Source organism: Phodopus roborovskii, unplaced genomic scaffold (assembly GCF_943737965.1).
Source record: "Phodopus roborovskii unplaced genomic scaffold, PHOROB, whole genome shotgun sequence".
Lineage (NCBI taxonomy): Eukaryota > Metazoa > Chordata > Mammalia > Rodentia > Cricetidae > Phodopus > Phodopus roborovskii.
Genome location: NW_026126548.1, coordinates 1,868,055 through 1,887,872, shown reverse-complemented (window position 1 = coordinate 1,887,872; position 19,818 = coordinate 1,868,055). Strand labels below are relative to the sequence as shown.

The window sequence follows — 19,818 nt, the reverse complement described above, 5'->3', positions numbered from 1 at the left end:
GAGAGGAAATGAATCTAGGTTCTGGAAGAAGTGATTTCAGGGGACATGGAGGAGAAACAAGAGTTGCAAGATGGAAGAGAAGTAAAAAGCCATAAAGCAAAACATGAATTAATGTAAATGGATTAATTTAGGTTATAACCGCTAGTGGGATAAACCTGAGCTACAGGCTGAGCTTTCATAATTAATAAGTGTCCATGTTGTTTTTTGTGAGTTTGTGAACCAATGAAAACTCCTACTATACAAGTTGACAGTGGAGATTATTAGGTCCCACAGTTTGGCTAGCTCTTAAACTGCTTAAAATGAGCAGCCTACTGTTGAGAGTGCCTCCCCAGTACAACTCAGAGAGGAGTAAAGAGACTGCTTTGGAATGAAGCTTTACTCTTCCACAGGCACCCAGGGAGCCCTGCACCTGCAGCTGTGCCCATGCACCTGAAGCTGTGTCCATGCACCTGCAGCTGTGCCCGCCCACCTGAAGCTGTGTCCATGCACCTGCAGCTGTGCTCCACAGGGTTTGCTTCTTTATGGCCTGTCACCCTCTGTCTGTCCATTCTGTCACTCTGTGAATTTCCGAAGCTTTCTCTCCTCTCATTGGGATAGATAGAATCCATATTTTTCTTTTCCTGTTCCTTCTTTACTGAGTCATGCAGAACACACAGAGGCAACCTCTTGTAGGCAATTTTATCTAAAAGTCTCGTACGTTTTTAATCTTTATTTTGAGATTAACTAACTAGAGACAATATTATCTTCCCAGTTTATATAGCAGACTTGAGAATGCTCTGGAATGCTTTGGTGGTCTTTTGATCAGTACAATTTCTTTGAGATTAATCCATGTTGTGAATGTCATTTCCTTCTATTGCAAACAAGAAGTCCATTGTGTGAATATATAGGAATTTATTTATTCACCTGTTGATGGGTATTCATTTCCAATGTCTAGCTATTATGAATAAAAGAAAATTATTTAGACAAGTGTTTGTTTAGTTAATTCCTTTTATTTCTTTTGTCTAAATACTTGGGAGTGAAATTATCTTCCATAAGTGAGAGTATGTTTATAACAAACTGCCAAACTGCCTCCAAAATGATTTGGAATAATATCTTCACATTAGCAACATAGACAAATTTTCTTCTTTTTGATTATTTGTTTGGTTTGTTTCTTTTTTGTCTTAATTTTTTAATTTTTATTTTACATATCGATCCCAGTTCCCTCTCCCTCTCTCTCTCCCTCTTTCTCTCCCTCCCTTCCTCCGTCCTTCCCTCCCACTCTCTCATGCCCCTCAACCACTCCCCCATCCATCCCTCCCCCCCCCGACTCCACATGTAGGGTGATGCCTTTCAGGAGGGGTCATATAAATCTGCCATGTCATTGGAGTAGGGACTAGGTCTTCTCTCCTGTTTCTAGGTTAAGGGAGTATCCCTCCATGGGGAATGTGCCCACAAAGTCCGTTTGTACACCAGGAATACATCCTGGTTCCACTGTCCCTTAGACTGCCCAGGCTTTCTAGCTGAGACCCATGTTCACGGGGTCAGAGTCAGTCCCATTCTGGATTCCCAGCTATCAGTCTGGGGGGCCATTAGCTCCTCCTTGTTCAGGTCAGCTGTCTGTATGTGTTTCTGCAATTCTCTCTCTCTCTGCATCTGGATTCCAGTTCGGCTCAGTGTTTAGCTGTGGGTGTTTGCTTCTGTTTCCATCAGCTACTAGATGAGGGCTCCATGATGGTGGATAAGTTAGTCATCGATCTCATTATCAGGGAAGGACATTTATGGTAGCCTTTCCACTGTTGTTCAAATTGTTAGTTGGGGTCAATCTTGTAGGTCTCTGGACATTTCTCTAAGTGCAGTTTTATCTTCAAATCTATAATGGTTCCCTCTTTTATGGTCTCTCTCTCCCTCTCCTCTCTCCTTTCATCTATTCCTTCCCTGGCTCCATCTTCCTAGTTGCACATGCTTAACTCTCTTCCCCTTCTCTTTCTCCTAGTTCCCTCTCCACTCACTGCCCCCCCACTCCCCATATGCTCAGGAGATCTTGACCTTTCCCCTTCTGTGAGGGACCATATATGAAACTCTTAGAATCCTCCTTGTATCCTAGTTTCTTTGGCGGTATGAATTATAGGCTCTATGTCTAAAATCTACATATGAGCGAGTTACATACCATGTTCCTCCTTTTGTGACTTTGTTACCTCATTCAGGATGGTTTCTTCAAGTGCCATCCACTTGCCTTCGAATTTCAAGATTCCATTGTTTTTTATTCCCTCAGAGTAGTATTCCATTGTATAGATGTGCCACATCTTCTTTACCCATTCTTCAGTTGAGGGACATCTAGGTTGCTTCCAAGTTCTTGCTATTACAATAATGCTGCTATGAACATAGTTGAGCAAATGTAATATAGACACATTTTCACATATAGTCTTATTATTTTTATTATTCTGGATGATGATCAAGTCACATGACCATATTTTAAATTGAACCGCTTTGTAGTATTGATTTGTAGATATTCTTTATATGTTGTGGGAATGAGTCCTTCATGATTTTTCTCTCAGTTGGTGTCCTCTGTTCTTGTTTTTATAATGGTGCATGTCAATAAGCAGACATTTTTATTTTGAAGTACAGTTTTCCATTTTTTCCTTATGGTTTATGATTATATCTTGTTAGAATCCAGTATCTTTCAAAGGTTGCAAAGTGTTTCTCCTAGCTTTTTTCTTTTTATCTTAATATGAATACTACTTACAATTGTGTATGGGGAGGGCTGAGTTGAGAGTTGAGGTTGCTAGGCACTTTTATGAATATTGAATATTTAATTACTAGCAAGCACACAAAGCATAAAATGTGCATATTAATAAGGATAACATGTAGTTAAAATTTTTATTACATTTATTATTATTACTGGTGTGTGTGTATGTATACATATATGCTGAGGTCAAGGATAATCTGGGGAGTCAGTTTTCTCCTTCTGTCACATGGATTCTGGGGATAAAATTCAGGTCATCATGTGTTGTAGCAGATGCCTTTACCTCCAGAGCCCCCTGGTTGGCCCTAGTATGACTTTTTAAAAGCAGATGCCCTGTTGTAGCCTCTAGAGTGCTAGAACTAGTCATGTTCCTCCCCAAGGGTCCCAGAGTCTTGTGCTTGCTTTCTTACATGTCTAATGTGAAAATACACTGTGTGTTGTTTAGTTCAGTACTGTTGGTTAAAAACTGCCTCTTGATCACTGAGCGTCACCAGATAAAATCATGGTCTCTCCTTATACTAATGCTCTGCTAATTCTGACTCTTTCTGTAAAGGCTTTCAGCCTAACTTTTATGTTGATCAATACTTTATTGATACTTTATTACTCATTAATAGCTTTATTGATTTCAGTAGTTGGGACACTTTTATTTGCATGATATTGCTAAGCTCCATCTTTCCCTGTCTTTTGGCTTTGATGCTTTCTCCTTAGTGTGGCATGATTATATCCTGTATGTTCTTTTTTCCAATTTTTTACAGTTCAATTCTGAAAAGATGACATTGTTACTAGATTTGTGAGGCCGGTTCACTGAAGCTTCCAATATACACAAGTTTCCCTGGCTTAGAGTGTCAAATCCTGGGGGGTGACTGGTAGGTTGCAAGTATGTCTACTGCATGGTGGCCAGTTAATTGTGTTGTTTTAGGTACTATTTTGTTTGTTTTTGTTTCATTGCTTTAAGAATTGTAATTCCTTCTTTGAAGTAGATACTGTTAATCCCATGTTATAGAAAGGGAACTGAGTCATAGAGTGGAGGTTGAATAATTCATAGATGGTTATGAAGAATCTTTTCCCTAGTAAGTACAGGGATCAGTTCATGCTTCAGCAATGAATTGCTTACTGTCTTTTTCTTTAAATCTTTCATAACTTGGGTTATATAAAAAGACTGATATAATTGAAGATAAGATTCTCTCTCTAAAGCTTGGTATGTCCAGAGCTTGAGATATTTAACTTAAAAATAAGCAAGCTCAACAACAGAGACCTTGCAGCAGAGCCTACTGAGTTCTGCATGAGCATCATATTTACAAAAGCCACCTTTGCTCAAAAACTGCAAGATGAAAGCTATGCCAATTTTATAAAGAAGGTAGAGGACTTTGACTTACACTCTACTTTAGAGTTTTATCTTTGTCATTAGTTTAACTACAAATAAAATTTCTATGCATCCCCATGTTCAGGAGATCCTCTGGGAAAGGCCAGGGGCCTGCATTGAAAAGTAATTACGTAAGTGTGTAGGAATGTGCTGTGTAGAGTGGCTACTGTTGGACAGCCAGCTCTCCGAGAAAGCAAGTATACTCACACTGTTCATGAGGCCACATAAGTGCCACTGATGTATGTATATATGATATATGGCATACATGTTATACATAATAAAATATATAACAGTCTATTTTAAAATCAGTATAGCAAATCAGTCCTCATAGAAAGCTCCCAATTGACTACTGCTGAACTTGTGTCATTGTAGTCAACCTGTGGTTGCCAATTGAACCATGGTTTATCAAAATCAGATAAGGAATCGATACTTTATTCCTGTATCATTCAGAAAAGTCTTGGACTGCACTCAGAGTTCAGTGGTCATGTGCTTGTTCAGCATATGCATGATCCTGGGTTCTATCCTGGTCACACACACACATACACATGTACACACACACACACACACACTCACTCACAGGTGCTCACATGCTCTCTCTCTCACACACACATATGCTCTCTCACACATACACACTCACATGCTCTCCCAACTCATTCACACACTCACACACACACATTGTTGACAAATGTAATTCTAATATGAATGTTAGTTTCTAATCCATTTATTGTTGATGACACAAGATGTATCTGAGAACATCAGTCACTTGCTAATGACATAAACAGTGCTTCTACAGTCCTCATCATTTTAGACAGGGTCTCTCTGTGTAACAGCCCTGGCTGTTCAAGGATGGCCTTGAACTCACAGAGATCCACCTACTGCCTTAAAAGTGGTGGGGTTAAAGACGTGTGCCACCACTACCCAGCATCATTTTAACTTATTAAGTAGAGACAATTAACAAAAAAATACTTGGAGGCATGGGTTACAGTGTTAATTTATTTCTATGATGCAAACCCTCCTGCTGTTTCTGAGTGTAAGCCACCAATGGAATGGACCTAGGAAGAGATGTTCATATGCTATTTCTGCCATTCAGTCAGGACAACAGCTAGTGACCTCAGACATTTGTGAGTTTTTAGCATATTACCTTTGTTTTAAAATGGTTTATTTGATTATGTTTATAGGAGCTTCTAACAGTTGCTGTTTAACAATTGGTTTCTCGAAGTTGTTAAAACTTAACTGTCACTTTCTGCTAGTGGTTCTCAATCTTCCTATTCCTGTGACCTTTAATTCAGTGCCTCATGTTATAGTGACTCCAACCATAAAATTATACCACTTCATAACTATAATTTTGTCACTGTTATGAATCATAATGTGTATGTCTGTGTTTTCTGATGGTTTGGGGTGACCCCTGTAAAGGGTTGTTTGACCCTCCATAGGGTTGTGACCCACAAGTTGAGAACCACTATGCTAGCCTGCCTACTCTGGCTTCAGTGAAGCCACTGGGTACTCTGACTCCAGGACACAAAGCCTCTTAAGTGCTCCTTATTATGGTATGATGGTTCCTGGAATACAGCTCCATGTCAATATGGGTATGCATTCAGGCATGGCAATGCTCAGTGTGCATTAAATTTATTTTTAATATGTTCTCATTAGATGTAGCACTTATCATACATTTCCTAACAGTCAGGAAAATGGAATGGATTCTCATAATCTGTCAGAGTGATTGTCACCTCCCAGTTGCCCATCCAGGACCTCTCCATGGTATAAGAGATCACTATGCTGGTGGTGGCATTGTACCCTAATGCCACACACATACCCAGGGACTGAAATTAAAGCATGACCTTCCTGGTGTGAGGCTCCACTAACTTGGGGTCATGGTGTTCAAATCAAGATGCCTTTGTGTTTTCGGTCTTTAGATGAACACCCCCCCCCCCAGGTCTAGGTGACTCCCCAGTGAGCCCAGACAGTAGCAGACTCCCCTCTATCCTATTCCAGCCCAGTGATCTTGATCTGCCTGACAGCTCATTGGAAAACCTTGCTTAGGCTTATGTTCAGGGATGGGAGGGAGATGATGACTGTCCTGCTTTCCTGGTGAGACCATTAGGAAACAGAAGCACCAAACAGCCTGGGTAACAGTGAAATGAGGTTTTAAAAGCATGTTAGAATAAAGAACATTTTTAATTGCTGCATTTAGAACAAGTACTCAAACTATTTATTTTTAAATAATTATCACTTTTTACATCAAAGGATCAAAAAAGATTAGCACTAATTAGGGGGCTTTGTCCAACCTCATAAGCAAGACTTCTCTTTCTGTGACCCTATTAATTCTCATATCCCTCCTAAACATCTTTGAAAATTGTTAGGGGCTACCTGACATCATGAAGACAGGCTTGTTCCCTCTTAGTCAGCTACAGAAACAAATCAATTTCTCCTCCTGGTTAGGTTTGTGGAGGCCCTGCTTTGCAGTACTTTCTGTTGCTATGGTAACGGAAGATGGAATTTCCCAGGGTAACTCAATTTATACACACATGGAGAAAACTAGTCTCTCAAAGCTTGATTCATTTCTTGTTACAAGAAACAATAAACCAAGCAGGGAAGGGAAAATATAATGACACCAAATTGTTTTGTGTGGGTGTGGAATGACACTTGCATTTGATGGACACTTCTGGTGATATGAGTCCATTTAAAATATTCTAATGTTATGACATGGCCATTGTTAAATTTTGCAAGATTGGTGAAGAAGTCTAAGTTTTTTTTAGGACAGCAAAGAGTTAGATTTATGGACTCTGAGCTATCAGAGAGACTTGAAATGTAGTTTAGAACAGGTAAGTTCTACTTTAAATATAGGTGCTTTCGATCACAGGGTGAATCCCAGCAGTGCTTTGGCAAGTGAGAAGAAAGTCCTTCTTGAAAGATTTGCTGCTGGGACTCTTTCTCATGGGAAGACACAGACATTGGCTTTACCACATGAACTCTTATGAGGGAATGCAGGAGGCAGTACACTCCACCACAGTCAGTCATTACACTGGATGCTGAGAGGTGTATTCATCTGCTGGTTGGTTTTTAGGCATTACTATAGGGTGGCTGCTAAGGCATGGGGTGTACTATAGAAGGAACAAAGAGCCACTATGATGTATAAAGTGCCAGGTTTGATTTTATATAAGAAAATCTCATAAAAATAAAGATCAATTATTTAAATTTCTTCTGGACTGACATTAAGGTACTTTGGGATTAGGAAAGAAGATCCTGTTAATAATGGTTCTTTGAAAACTATGTTTACTGTTTATTTTAAAATATAGTTTTGTAGTTAAAAAGTATATTTATAATGCATATTTTAATTAAATTTTATTACATCACTTTCCTTATTCCTTTCCTACATTTAACCTTTCCTATTTCTCCTTCCTCCAGCCAATCCCTGACACATTCTGCATCCAAATTCCTCTCAATTTTTGATGAACTTTTTGATTTTATTATTGTTTTACACACACACACACACACACACACACACACACACACACATGAATAACCTGCTGAATCTATTTTTTTAATTTATGTGTATGGTTTTGTGGTTGACTTTTTGTATAGGATAAGCAATTAGGGAGCTCATAGTTGAGAAGGCTGATTGCTCCTCAGCAGTCATTAAGTACCTGCTGTTCTTTGTTGAGGGGTTGGACGCCATGAAACTTTTCCCTTCTGTCTTAGAGTTTCTGTTGACATTGCTACTGTTCACATCTTGTTTATGCAGCCATTTCTAGGAGACACAGTCTCCTTTCTGTCCCTTCTTCTGAGATGTTCTCTGAGCCTTAGGTGTAAGAATTGTGTTTGTAGATATACTCTTTGGGTCTGGGTTTTACACAGTCATTGGAAATGGTTCTTCTTGGAGTCCTTGAATTCATACATTTAGAGGTGTTAGGAAAGGAGAACTAGACACCTGTGGAATTCATATGTGCACAGGTGTGAGGAAAGGAGGACTAGACACCTGTGGAAGTTTAAACCTAAGCAGCATGCTGATTTTGCAGACAATGTCCCTGACAATCCAGTTGTGGAGATTCATGAGGGCTTTTTAACCTTACAAAGTGTTATTGAATGAATATTAACAAATTTAAGATAAATGTAAATACAACTTGCCTAGGGGATGCATGGATGTTGTCAATTTGTTATCCAGCTAAGAGAAGTAAAGCTTTAGAGAAGCCAATGAGGAAGTACCAAACAATGAAGTAAATGTAGGTTACCCCCATATTGTTCTGTTGCCCCTACTTTTCTTTTTGGTGCTGAGGAATTGGGTCTAGGATATCATAGCATGCTAGGCAAGTGCTCTACCACAGAGATGCATCTTTTCTCTGTTCTGTTTGTTTCTTTGTTTGTTTTTAGTGGTGGGGATTGAACTCCAGGACTAGAGGTAATCACTCTACCATTGAGGTACAGCCACAGCCCCTGTTCTAAGTCTGAGAGGAGCATGTTGCATGCAAGCTGGAGAAGGAGGCCAGAAACCAGAACTTAGAAAAGAAGAAATAGCTAACTTTGCTGTTGTACTCAAGTGGTAAAGAAGGAAACTGGAGCAATAATTATAATGGGCTGGGAAGAGTTAGTTTCATGAAAAGCATAAAAGAACTTTGATAAGACAATAATTCTAAGAGCTTTTGAATGAATGTAGTAAATGTGTGAGTATAACAAAATCATTCAGGATAGTGAACCCTGAAGTAAAGATACTATATAGTCAAATGGGGGTGTTTGGTAGCAGCACTGCATCATTCAGGCAGATAAATTCTTATAAAAGTTTCTACTATTTTGTTTTATTTTGTCATTGTAACAAACCAGCTGAGGAAACAAAGGCAGAAATTTATTTTGACTTACAGTTTCAAAGATTTTAGTTCAAGCTTTCTATGTCCCATTGTTCTGGGATTACGGTGAAGGAGGTTGTTAGAGCAAAAGAGTATTGGGGAGTAAAACCACACATTTTGTGGTGGCCAGGAACAGAGGGAAAGACCAGAGAGAAGTTGCCCACACTCCTGGTTGCTGGAACCACTTCCCAATAATTCTATCTAACTCATCAAAACCCTACAATGTACCATCCAAGATCCTGATGTTTTGGGAACCAGTCCTTCAACTCATACCTCTGGGAATATTCACATCTAACCCTAATAGCTTCTTTAAGGGTGTGTTCATATCCTTTTCTTCCAATAGCTTTCCTCATTCACCCAACCCTCTGAGAAACTCAAGGATCCTACCCCTCCCAGTTATCTGCACCTGTCTTAGTCACTTAAAATAGAGACCATGGTCACAGCAAGGAAGTCCTGTCTCTTGGGGTGTCTCTGGCCATCCAGGAGCAGAATACCCTTCCTCTGTCTTTTCTAGTCACTAAGTAGAACATGGTGACCATGGGAGCGAGGAGAGACATTGTGGCAGCAGGGTTGTTGGCACCATCAATCAGCCTGTAATGCTTGCTACCACATGAGAGCCAAGAAACTGTTGAAAACCATGAAGAAAATCTCTCATGAACCATCTGGCCAAATTAGTTTTTCCAATTGGTCAGTCTCCACCATGGTGCTATCCTAGGAAGTTTTTAGCTAAAACTTAGCAAGAGTTGAAACATTTCTCATAAAAAATTCTCAGCTCCTGCTTCCGCTCCATCACTGTGAATGTGTTCATGTTATGTCCTGCTATAACCTAACTTCCTGGCCTCATCACAGTCTTTTCTGAGCTGCCCCTGCCTGCTGGATCTGTATCATTTCCTGCCCTTGTCAGTCAGACTTTGAAAACTGTCTTTCCACAACAAATGTCCACTTACACCTTACCTTTTATATGAAATCAGGTAGTCCCCCAGTTTCTTGGGTGGATGGGTACTCATTCTCCATTTTTCTGTCACTGCGTATACTCCTCTTTAGGGGTTCCTTTTAGTGTCTTCTTCTCCTCCCTCACTCCCTTTCTCTTTCTTTCTTTTGTGTGTCTGTTGCTCTGTATTTACATATCAAAGCCCTGAAGTTTTAGTGAAGTAATAGATGGGAGTTTCACAGACTGCTTCCATTCACTTCATTTATGGAACAAATATGAAGCTGCATAAGCTTTTGGCAGTTTTCTAGGGTATCTATGACAACAGCTTTGTTCTTCAGTGTCTTCACTGTGGGTAAAGGCCTGGGGCTGGAACTTTTAAGAAGTGGAATCTGGAGAGAGGTCTTGAGGCTACTAGGACAAAAGCCTTGATGGAACTAAGGTGACCCTGCCTCCTTTACTTCCCCTTCCCAGTTGTGACATGAGCTATTTGCTTCCACCATGATGCAGGGTCAACTGATCAAAAACTATAAGTAATCTGAGGCCAAATGCACCATTTCTTTTTATAATTTGATGATCTTAGTTATTTGTGGTAACAGAAAGCCAATGAACACATATACATGATATTAAATATCAGATACAGAAACTTTCTAACACAACTGTGGTTGGAAGGTTCAAAAACATCTTTCAACTAACTTGGAAAGCTAAAGTGTTCTGTAACCTTAGAAGGGATTCAAGGCCTGAACACTCACATTAAGAGATTCCCTTTCACATAAGTTGTCTTTTTTTTTTTTTACTTCATTGTAAAGAGTCTTATTTATGTGTGTGTGTGTGTGTGTGTGTGTGTGTATGCATTATTTTATATTTGTATCTATCATATTTATATCCAAATGTATTATTCATTCACTTGTGTATGTATGTGGGTACATACTTGCCATGTATGGAGGTAAGACAACACCTTGTGGGAATCATTTCCTTTCACTGTGTGGTGGCTTCTAAAATTGAAGGCAGGTTGTCAGCATTGGAAGCAAGCACCATTACCCTCAGAGCCATCTTACCAGCTCCTGAAGATATGTTTTCAAGAAAGTACTTGTTACATGTCAAACTCACTTTTAAGTGAGATTTACTTACTTTGTGTATGTGAGAATCTGTGTGTCCCCTCCTATTGTGGTTAAATAAGGATCAGAATAAACAAATAGGCCGAATGGATGTTTATTCAGGGAGAAATAACTTACAACCTAGATAGATGAACACCAGCAAACTCCACTGGATGCTCTCCTTTCTGCGTCCCACCACCAAGAGTGTTCCCTGACTCCTCCACAGGTCACTTCCGCCCCAGCTCCACCCACAATGGGCGTGGTCAGTGCCACAGAATGAGACAAAGTGAATATTCCTCTACAATTCCCCTTTTAGTCTAAAGAAAAGATTTAGGCTTGATAAAAAACTATATACAAAACAGTGAATAACAAGTGTGCTCTAAGAAAAGGAAAATTGAGAACAAAATGACCTACATATCTAGTCCTAGGGTGAAGGCATAACGGAGTTTACAATAGAGTTATTCTAAGCTGGAAAACGTAAGTCTAGTACCTAATATATCTAACTAGGAAGAGAGAATAATAGTTGTGATAGTTTAATCTTCAACCTCATCAAGACCTGAGAAGGAAAATACTGATACTAGGATAGACAGGAAGTGCAGATACGCAACTTCCAAAAGGTGCAGTGAGGACAAAAACAACAAGCTACCTGGACAGTCACTCACGGTCTCACAGCAACATTGGTACACCCAGTTTTGGCTAAGGCCAAGAGAACTTGACAGACCACAACAACAGTAGGGAGGTAGAAAGGCTGTCTTACCCTGACTTGGCAAGGTCAAGCAGTCTTCTATATTTGTCTCCTGCAAGCAAGTATGTCAAGGTGGGGGCAGTTCTTTGCCCAACAGGCCATTAGCTGAGGCGAGAATGAACTCCAGCAGGAGCAACAACAGTGTCCAACATATTTTCAGGAAAGTGCACGGTGCTGTCAGGAGCAACAGTGTCTCATGTCAATGGAGTACTAATATTAAAACATTTAAATGCCATGTTCTGCATGTCTATGAAGTGACTGAAGATTAAGCATCTATGTCTGACTAATCTCATAGGTAAAGGGAACATGAGTGAAGATAATCTGTAATACTCAGGAACATAGCTAAAAAAAAACTGATTGAAACTTCCCTGAGTAAAGCAGGAACAAATACCTAAACAATACAACTATATACATATACATACATATAAATCCCTACAATAGAGGTAGAGTAGAAATGTCAAGACAAGAGGTAGAACTATAAAGGGCAGCATGACAAATATCCCAAATTGTATCAATATACAAAATGTCTTGAATACAAGAAAAGTATATATACATAGAATATGGCAAGAATAAATGTGCATAAATTGTATCAATATATGAAATGTCTTGAACATAAGTAAAAGTATACATACATAGAATATGGTAAGAATAATGTGCATAAAACATCATAAGTGGAAAGATTTCACACAATATAACAAAATATAAACTTAATTTTACATAGCTTACCACAAATAAAAATATATAACAATGTAAGCTGTAAAATACTATTATCTCACTGAAATTCACAAGAAAATAGGCTAATCTACCTATATCCCATCTAAACCATACCTTTCCCAACCATACCCTATTCCTGTCTAAAAGATAAACCTGAGTGTAAGCATCACCTTCCATACCTGACCCTAAACAACTAAAACCAACCCAAAGAAGATGACGATTATCCCCAAATTCCAAGGGTAAGGAAAGGGGGCATCGTTATCTTAAGGTTACTTCCTGCTGAAATGGGACGATGATTGCTCCATGGGATCCTGTAGGAAGAAAATTTTTAGCAACCAAATTTCACAACAGAACTGGCTGTGACATATGTAGCTAGTCACTGTGTGGCAGAAAATGCTTGACTGTAGTTCTATTTGAAACTCTGACCAGTAATAAGAAAGTGCACCATTACAGCTAGCTAGTCATGAGTTGTCTCGATGAAAACAGTCTCAAACCGGTTTTAGGGTGATGTTTGTAGTCCAGATGCATCAGGTTGAGTCAAGTGGAAATGAGGATGGGGGACCCCATCTTCTTTCCGGAGAGTTCAAAGATTGCTGTTAGTAATTGTTACTATTCCTTGTGGAAAACTTAAACATTAACATTAAAGTAAAAATTTCAAGTTTTAAGGTATGCATAATGGAAAGGCAACAATAAGCATTAAAATGTATGTGAGAAAATTAGGATTTCAGAGAGAAAATTGGTATAAGAAATGAATCCCCAGATTTTGTTTTCTTCTGCCTTACACCAATTGGCTTCATGATTTAAGGCAGAAACCATGAATTTAATCTTAACAACATGTTTGAATTTAGAGAAGGAAAGCCAAATCCAACTCCAAAGCCAGCATTGGTTTACATGAATTGGGACTTCAGGAATACTAGATAGTAAAGAGAAATAGATTTCTGTATAGAAATAGTTTACTAGAATTAAATATTTTTACCATATATCAGATTCCTCTTCATTAAGTGATTGTTTCTGGAGAGCTGTCTTCTCTTCTGTAGGCACCTACATGTTCAGTGTCTTTTGGCTGTTTGATGATAGGTTTTCTCTGTTTTCCTGTATGAACAAGAACAGAACACTTCCCCTACCTTTGAGAGGTCTCTGCACATATCATGGGACCTAATTTGTTGGATGACTTGTCATTTCTCTTCATTAAGATGTTTCTCTTGTTCAACTCGGATCTTGATTAACTTCGATGGTATCCATAGTTTTTCTTCTCCTGTAGATACAAATGCAAAACCCCTACCCCAACGTAACACATATCCTGCTTTCCATTCTGAGGTCAGTACATCCTTGAAGTACACTGGCTGATTTAGTTCAGAAGTTTTTTCTATTGTCCATTGTCTTTCTGCAGCTGTTTTTCCTTTTTCATCAGCATTAAGAAAGTTTAATGTTAATAAAGCATTATGTAATCCGTGTTTGGGTGTTTTGGTTCCTCCTGCCTGTTTATGGAGCATTTCTTTTAAAGTATGATTGGATCTCTCAACCACTGCTTGTCCTGTAGGATTGTGTGGTATACCAGTTATATGCTTTATCTTGTAATACTCAAAAAAACTGTTTCAATTTGCTGGAGACATATGCTGGAGCATTGTCAGTTTTTATTTGTGCAGGTATGTCCATAATGGCCATTACCTCCAATAGGAGTGTGATAACAGAATCAGCCTTTTCAGAGCTCACAGCAGTGGCCCATTGAAACCCTGAAAATGTATCTATAATATGATGTACATATTTTAATTTTCCAAATTCTTCAAAATGAAACACATCCATTTGCCATATTTCATTCCTATTTATACCTTTAGGGTTACTGCCTGGTGGTAAAGGAGTTTGGTTATAGAATGAGCAAGTAGGACATTTCCTTACTATTTCCTTGGCTTGTTGCCAAGAGATAGAAAAATCGTTTTTTAAACCTTTGCTGTTCACGTGGTGTTTCTTATGAAACTCTGAGGCTTTTAGCACACTTCCTATCAATAAACGATCAATTTCATCATTGCCTTGTGCTAGAGGATCTGGCAGACCCATATGGGATCTGATGTGTGTTATATAGAGAGGATGAGTCCTCTTTCTGATAGTATCTTGTAACTGTATAAACAATGAAGTTAATTCTGTATTGTCAGGAATAAATTCTGCAGTCTCAATGTGTAAGACGACTCTCTCTGTGTATTGAGAGTCAGTAACTATACTGAGGAGTTCTGTAAAATCCATAAGTACCATGAGAATGGCATACAATTCTGCCTTTTGTACAGAGTTGTAAGGGCTTTGAACCATTTTACTAATTTTTCCTGATTTATATCCTGCCTTACCTGATTTGTTTGCATCAGTGTAGAATGTAGGAACTCCAGAAATAGGTGTTTTTCTTACAATGTGTGGAAGGATCCAAATCGTTTTCTTTATGAATTTGATTCTCTCACTTTTGGGATAATTGTTGATAATCATTCCCAAAAAAATTACTGCATGCTCTCTGCCAATATTCATTATCTTTCCATAAGAAGGAAATTTCCTCATTAGTTAAAGGTACTATAATTTCTGCTGGGTCCCTTCCTGTTAGCTGATGAAGTCTTAATTTACCTTTTATAATCAAGTCAGAGATCTTTTCTATATATGTTTTTAGTTTTTTATTCTGTTTTTGTGGTAGGAATATCCATTCTAATATGATATCTACTCTCTGCATCAAAATCCCTGAAGGATATTCTCTAGATGGTAATATAACCAGAATACAGTCTAGGTTTGGATCCACATGGTCCACATGTGCTTCTAGTATCCTCTTTTCTACCCATGCTAATTCCTTTTCAGCTTCAGCTGATAGTATTCGTGGAGTATTCAAGTCTCCTTTTAGAGCCATTTTCAAGTTTTTCAAATGATGCCCTTCTACTCCAATAATGGTTTGCAGTTGAGAAATCTCTCCTAGTAGTTTTTGAGGATCATTAAGAGTCTGGTAGCGATCTCTCCTGATCTGACTTTTTGTGGTCTAATTTTCTGTAGGCCTATTTTATATACTAAGTAGTTGATAGACTCTCCTTTTTGCATTTTTTTCAGGTGCAATTTGTAATCCCTACGAGGTAAAACTTCCTTTACTTTCTCAAACATTTTTTCTAATATTTCTCCTTTAGAGTCAGCTAACAATATATCATCCATGTAATGATAGATTGTGGATTGTGGAAACTGTTTACGAATTATTTCTAGTGGTTTTTGGACAAAATATTGGCACAGGGTGGGGCTATTTAGCATTCTTTGTGGCAAAACCTTCCATTGATATCTCTTCACCGGTTGAGAATTATTGTAATTAGGTACCGTGAAGGCAAATTTCTCTTTATCTTGTTCTTGTAAATGTATAGTGAAGAAGCAGTCCTTTAAATCAGTAACTATAATAGGCCATTCTTTAGGTATCAAAGAAGGCAAGGGCATTCCATGCTGTAGAAAGCCCATTGGCTGGATAACTCTCAGGTCTGTAAGTATTCTCCATTTACCGGATTTCTTTTTGATAACAACTACAGGAGAATTCCAAGGGCTGGTTGATTCCTCGATATGTCCAGCATTTAGCTGTTCCTAAAGCTTCTAACTTCTCAGAGGTCATAGGCCATTGTCCTACCAAAACAGGTTCCTATGTTAGCCATTTTAAAGGTAGGGCTTTTGGTTCCTCTGTTTGTTCAGCAGTTATATTCTGTTTTTGTACAACCTGGATATTTGGTATCTGGATATTTGGTATATTACTGTATAATATTTTTTCCACAATCATGAGGTCGTTTATGGTTCCTATCTAATACTGGAGGAATGTTTATCTGTGTATTCCATTGCTGTACTAGATCACAACTGCATAAACTTATCACTACATCAGCCACATATGGTCTCAACCTTCCTCTCTGTCTTTCTGGTCCTATACATTCAATCCATCTCGTGCTTTGTTTTACCTGAGACAGGGTTCCAATCCCTAAGAACTGAACATTTACCTCATGCAGGGGCCATCTTTGAGGCCAAGATTTATTAGTTATGATAGTTACATCAGCTCCTGTGCCAAGTAACCCATCAAACAGTCTGTTATTCATCTTAACTATTAATCTAGGCCTTTGACTATTTATAGAGGTTTGTCAAAATATACATTTTTATTTCCTTCTGTCATGTTTGATTCAACTTCCATCACTAGTTTGTCATCCAGAGCAGTATGAGTTTTTATAATAGGCACATGATTTTCTAATTGTCCTGTGGGAGATTGTCTTCCACTGTGACTGGAAATGTTCAGACCACCTGTGACATGGGGGACTTTGAAAGGCCCGCCCAAGGAGTTTTCCAATGGTAAAGGGTTTCCTTGCTTGTCTCTGGTCGATCTACACTCATTTGTCCAGTGTCTGCCTTTGCCATAACCCAGGAGGCTGAGGCCTTCTGTTAGATTCATTCCTGGGAGTGTTATTTCTAAGGAAGCTTTGCCTACAATTTCTTTTTAGATGTCCTATCTTACCACAGTTATAACATCTGACATGTTGATATCTCTTCAAACCTTTGGAGATGGCTTCTCCTACCCAAGCTTCTATATCACCATAGTTAAGACCTCTGTTATCTTGATGCCTTCTACCCATGCTTCAGTCTTATTGTCATTATACTCAATGTTGTCTGTATATAGGACCATCCAAGGGTGCTGATCACATTTTTAAAGGCCAAAACACCTGTTTGCATTGAGGATTCACATTCTCATAAGCTAAAGATTCTATGAGTATTCGCCTAGAATCTATGTCTGCTACCTCTAATTGTACTGCCCTAGATAATCTTTCTAGAAACACATTAAAGCATTCACTAGGTCCTTGCCTTATCTTGGTATAGGATTCTATCCTTTCTCCTAATTCATGAACCTTATCCCAAGCATTCAAAGATTCTGTACTGCATAGAGACAAGATATGTTCATCATAGGCAGCTTGGATTTCTGGTCAGCATAGAAACCCTCACCAAGAATTTTATCTTGGGGAGCTTTATAACCTTTCTTTAAGCCCTGAAGTTCAAGAGATTTTGCTTCCTCTCTCCATAAAGCCCTCTATTCTAATTGAGAGGAGTTTTCAAGGACAGCTGATATTAATTGATCCCAATCCTTAGGGGTTACCTTGTTATTCCTTGCCCATGATTCTACTAATTGCTTCACATATGGTGAGTGCATGCCATAAGAGACTACTGCTTCCTTTATACCTTTTAAATCTTTCATACGTATTGGTTCCCACTGATATGCAATGACACCTTTTGGGTGTTTTTTTTTGTTGCTGGTTTTTCATTAATAAATACAGGGAAAGCTCCCCTGACCCTAAATGGTATGGAAAATTTTAAGTCTTTTTCATGCCCTGTTACCTCTAGTTCTTCTTCTGATGTATCAGACTGAAGGTCTTCTAAAGCCTGAAATCTATTCATCATTGTTTCTTTGAGTGTCTGAACTTCCTGAATCAAATAACTTTCTACAGACTTCATTGCATCTGTCAGTTTCTTACTTTCTCCAACTACAAATGATTCCATGCTTTTAATCTTATCATCCTTAGATATTATCTGAATGGCATGTAAACTGCCTTCCAGAAACTATGTTCTATCTGCTAGCTTGCCATTATCCTCAGACATGGAAGAGATTCTATCATCTAGTCTTTCTATTTGATGTTCCAGTTTTTTAAACTTATTAGTAGCTTCCTCCAACCAGGAACAAGCTGTTTTTGCTAGTGTGTTAATGCATTGCATTGTTTCTGTTCTGGTTATTGAGGTATCAGACATGGAACAAATTCTGTTTTCTACTTGGTCATTTTTATGTTCCACGGTTTGTATTCTATTTGTCAGCTCTCCAATTCCATCTTCAATATTCTGAAACTTTTTTTCTAAACATTCTATGTTTTGAATTCTATCCTTTTCAATGTTTCAAATCATTGTTACTAAGTCTCCTATGGTTTGTACAAGTTCCTTACTGTTTGCTGTAATCTCAAACCATTTCTTTAAGAATATCAGGTTAATGATGAAACCCATTGCTATTACAAAATAAAAGTACATATTGATCCAGTCATAATTTTCTTCTGCTAAATTTCCTTCTATATATGAAGTAAAATAATTCCTAAAGTACTGCATTGTAAAATTATCTGCCATAGGTATGGAACAATTGATCTCAGATATTATATCATCTTAAATTGCAAAGGATGTTACAATTACCTTAGGTGTAATTCTGCTGTCCTGGAACTTTGATGCTTTTAGTTGTAGATCTCAGCTTGTGGTAGTTAACGCCTGGAGGTGTACTACCAAACAGTGTCCGGAAGTGTACCGCCAAATATCATCTGGCAGCAGACGGTCCTTCTGATCCCGGTCCCTGTAGAATAGCTCTTAACGAACTATGGCAAGCTAAATTTTGTTAGACAAATGAGTAAAATGAGTCTTGTGGAACTGCCAGTACCACAGGGCTAACTGCGGGAAATGCACAAGCAGGGCGGGCACCAAGTGGCTCTGCGCGAATGCAAAGTGCAGAAATGGGCAAAAAATGAAAAACAGTGAGTGCCTTCTCAGGCCTGCTGTGGAGGCAAAGGAGTTGTAGAACAGAGGCAAATGTCCCAAAGCTGTGGTGAGTCCACCTTGTTAGGCAAGGGACCCTGCCCGTTGGGGAATGGTGTCTGCCGCCTGCCGCCTGGGTGAAACTCAGGTCCCGTGAAAATCCTGATCCCGCTTCTGACACCAGATATTGCGGTTAAATAAGGATCAGGATAAACAAATAGGCTAAATAGATGTTTATTCAGGGAGAAATAACTTACAACCGAGACAGATGAACACCAGCAAGCTCCACTGAATGCTCTCCTCTTCGAATCCAGGCTCCTCCTCAGACCTCCTTCCACAGGTCACTTCCACCCCTGGCTCCACCCCCAATGGGTGTGGTCAATGCCACAGAATGAGACAAAGTGAATATCCCTCTACACCCTCCATTCAGGGCTTGGCTGGAGCACCTGTGGAGGAATGTCTTCCTCAAGCCCCTCTCCATCTTGTCTCAAGCCCCTGGGAACCTGCCTGACTCCACCCAGTGCTGGATAAACAGGCTAATTTTCCAGATTGGCGAAAGTGCCATTTTTTGGTTTTCTCATTTTTTTTTTTTTTTTTAATTCCCAACATCTGTCTTTGGGAAGGTACGCATTTTTACACATTGTGTTGAAAGTGCTTGATTTTCCATCTTAACTCTCTTGGCTTCTTCTCTTGACTGCTGCAGATTCCTTAAAATGCAACTTGGTATTTGATGAAATTTTATTTTGCTGGATCCACAGAGGAAAAGTGTTCCACAAGCCACAGGCTTAGTGATCTACAGTTCCCTTGGTGTCATTACAGCTTACGTAAAAAAAAGTTTCACTTCAAATTACGTAAAAAAGGTTTCACTTGAAATGCACACCCTATG

At 38.8% G+C, this 19,818-nt stretch overlaps 1 protein-coding gene across 1 annotated transcript in view; it reads left to right on the top strand.

Annotated features, from left to right (window-relative positions):
• Eml6 (EMAP like 6) overlaps positions 1-19,818 on the top strand; it is a 314,487-nt gene that overhangs the window by 106,547 nt on the left and 188,122 nt on the right. The window lies entirely within an intron of this gene.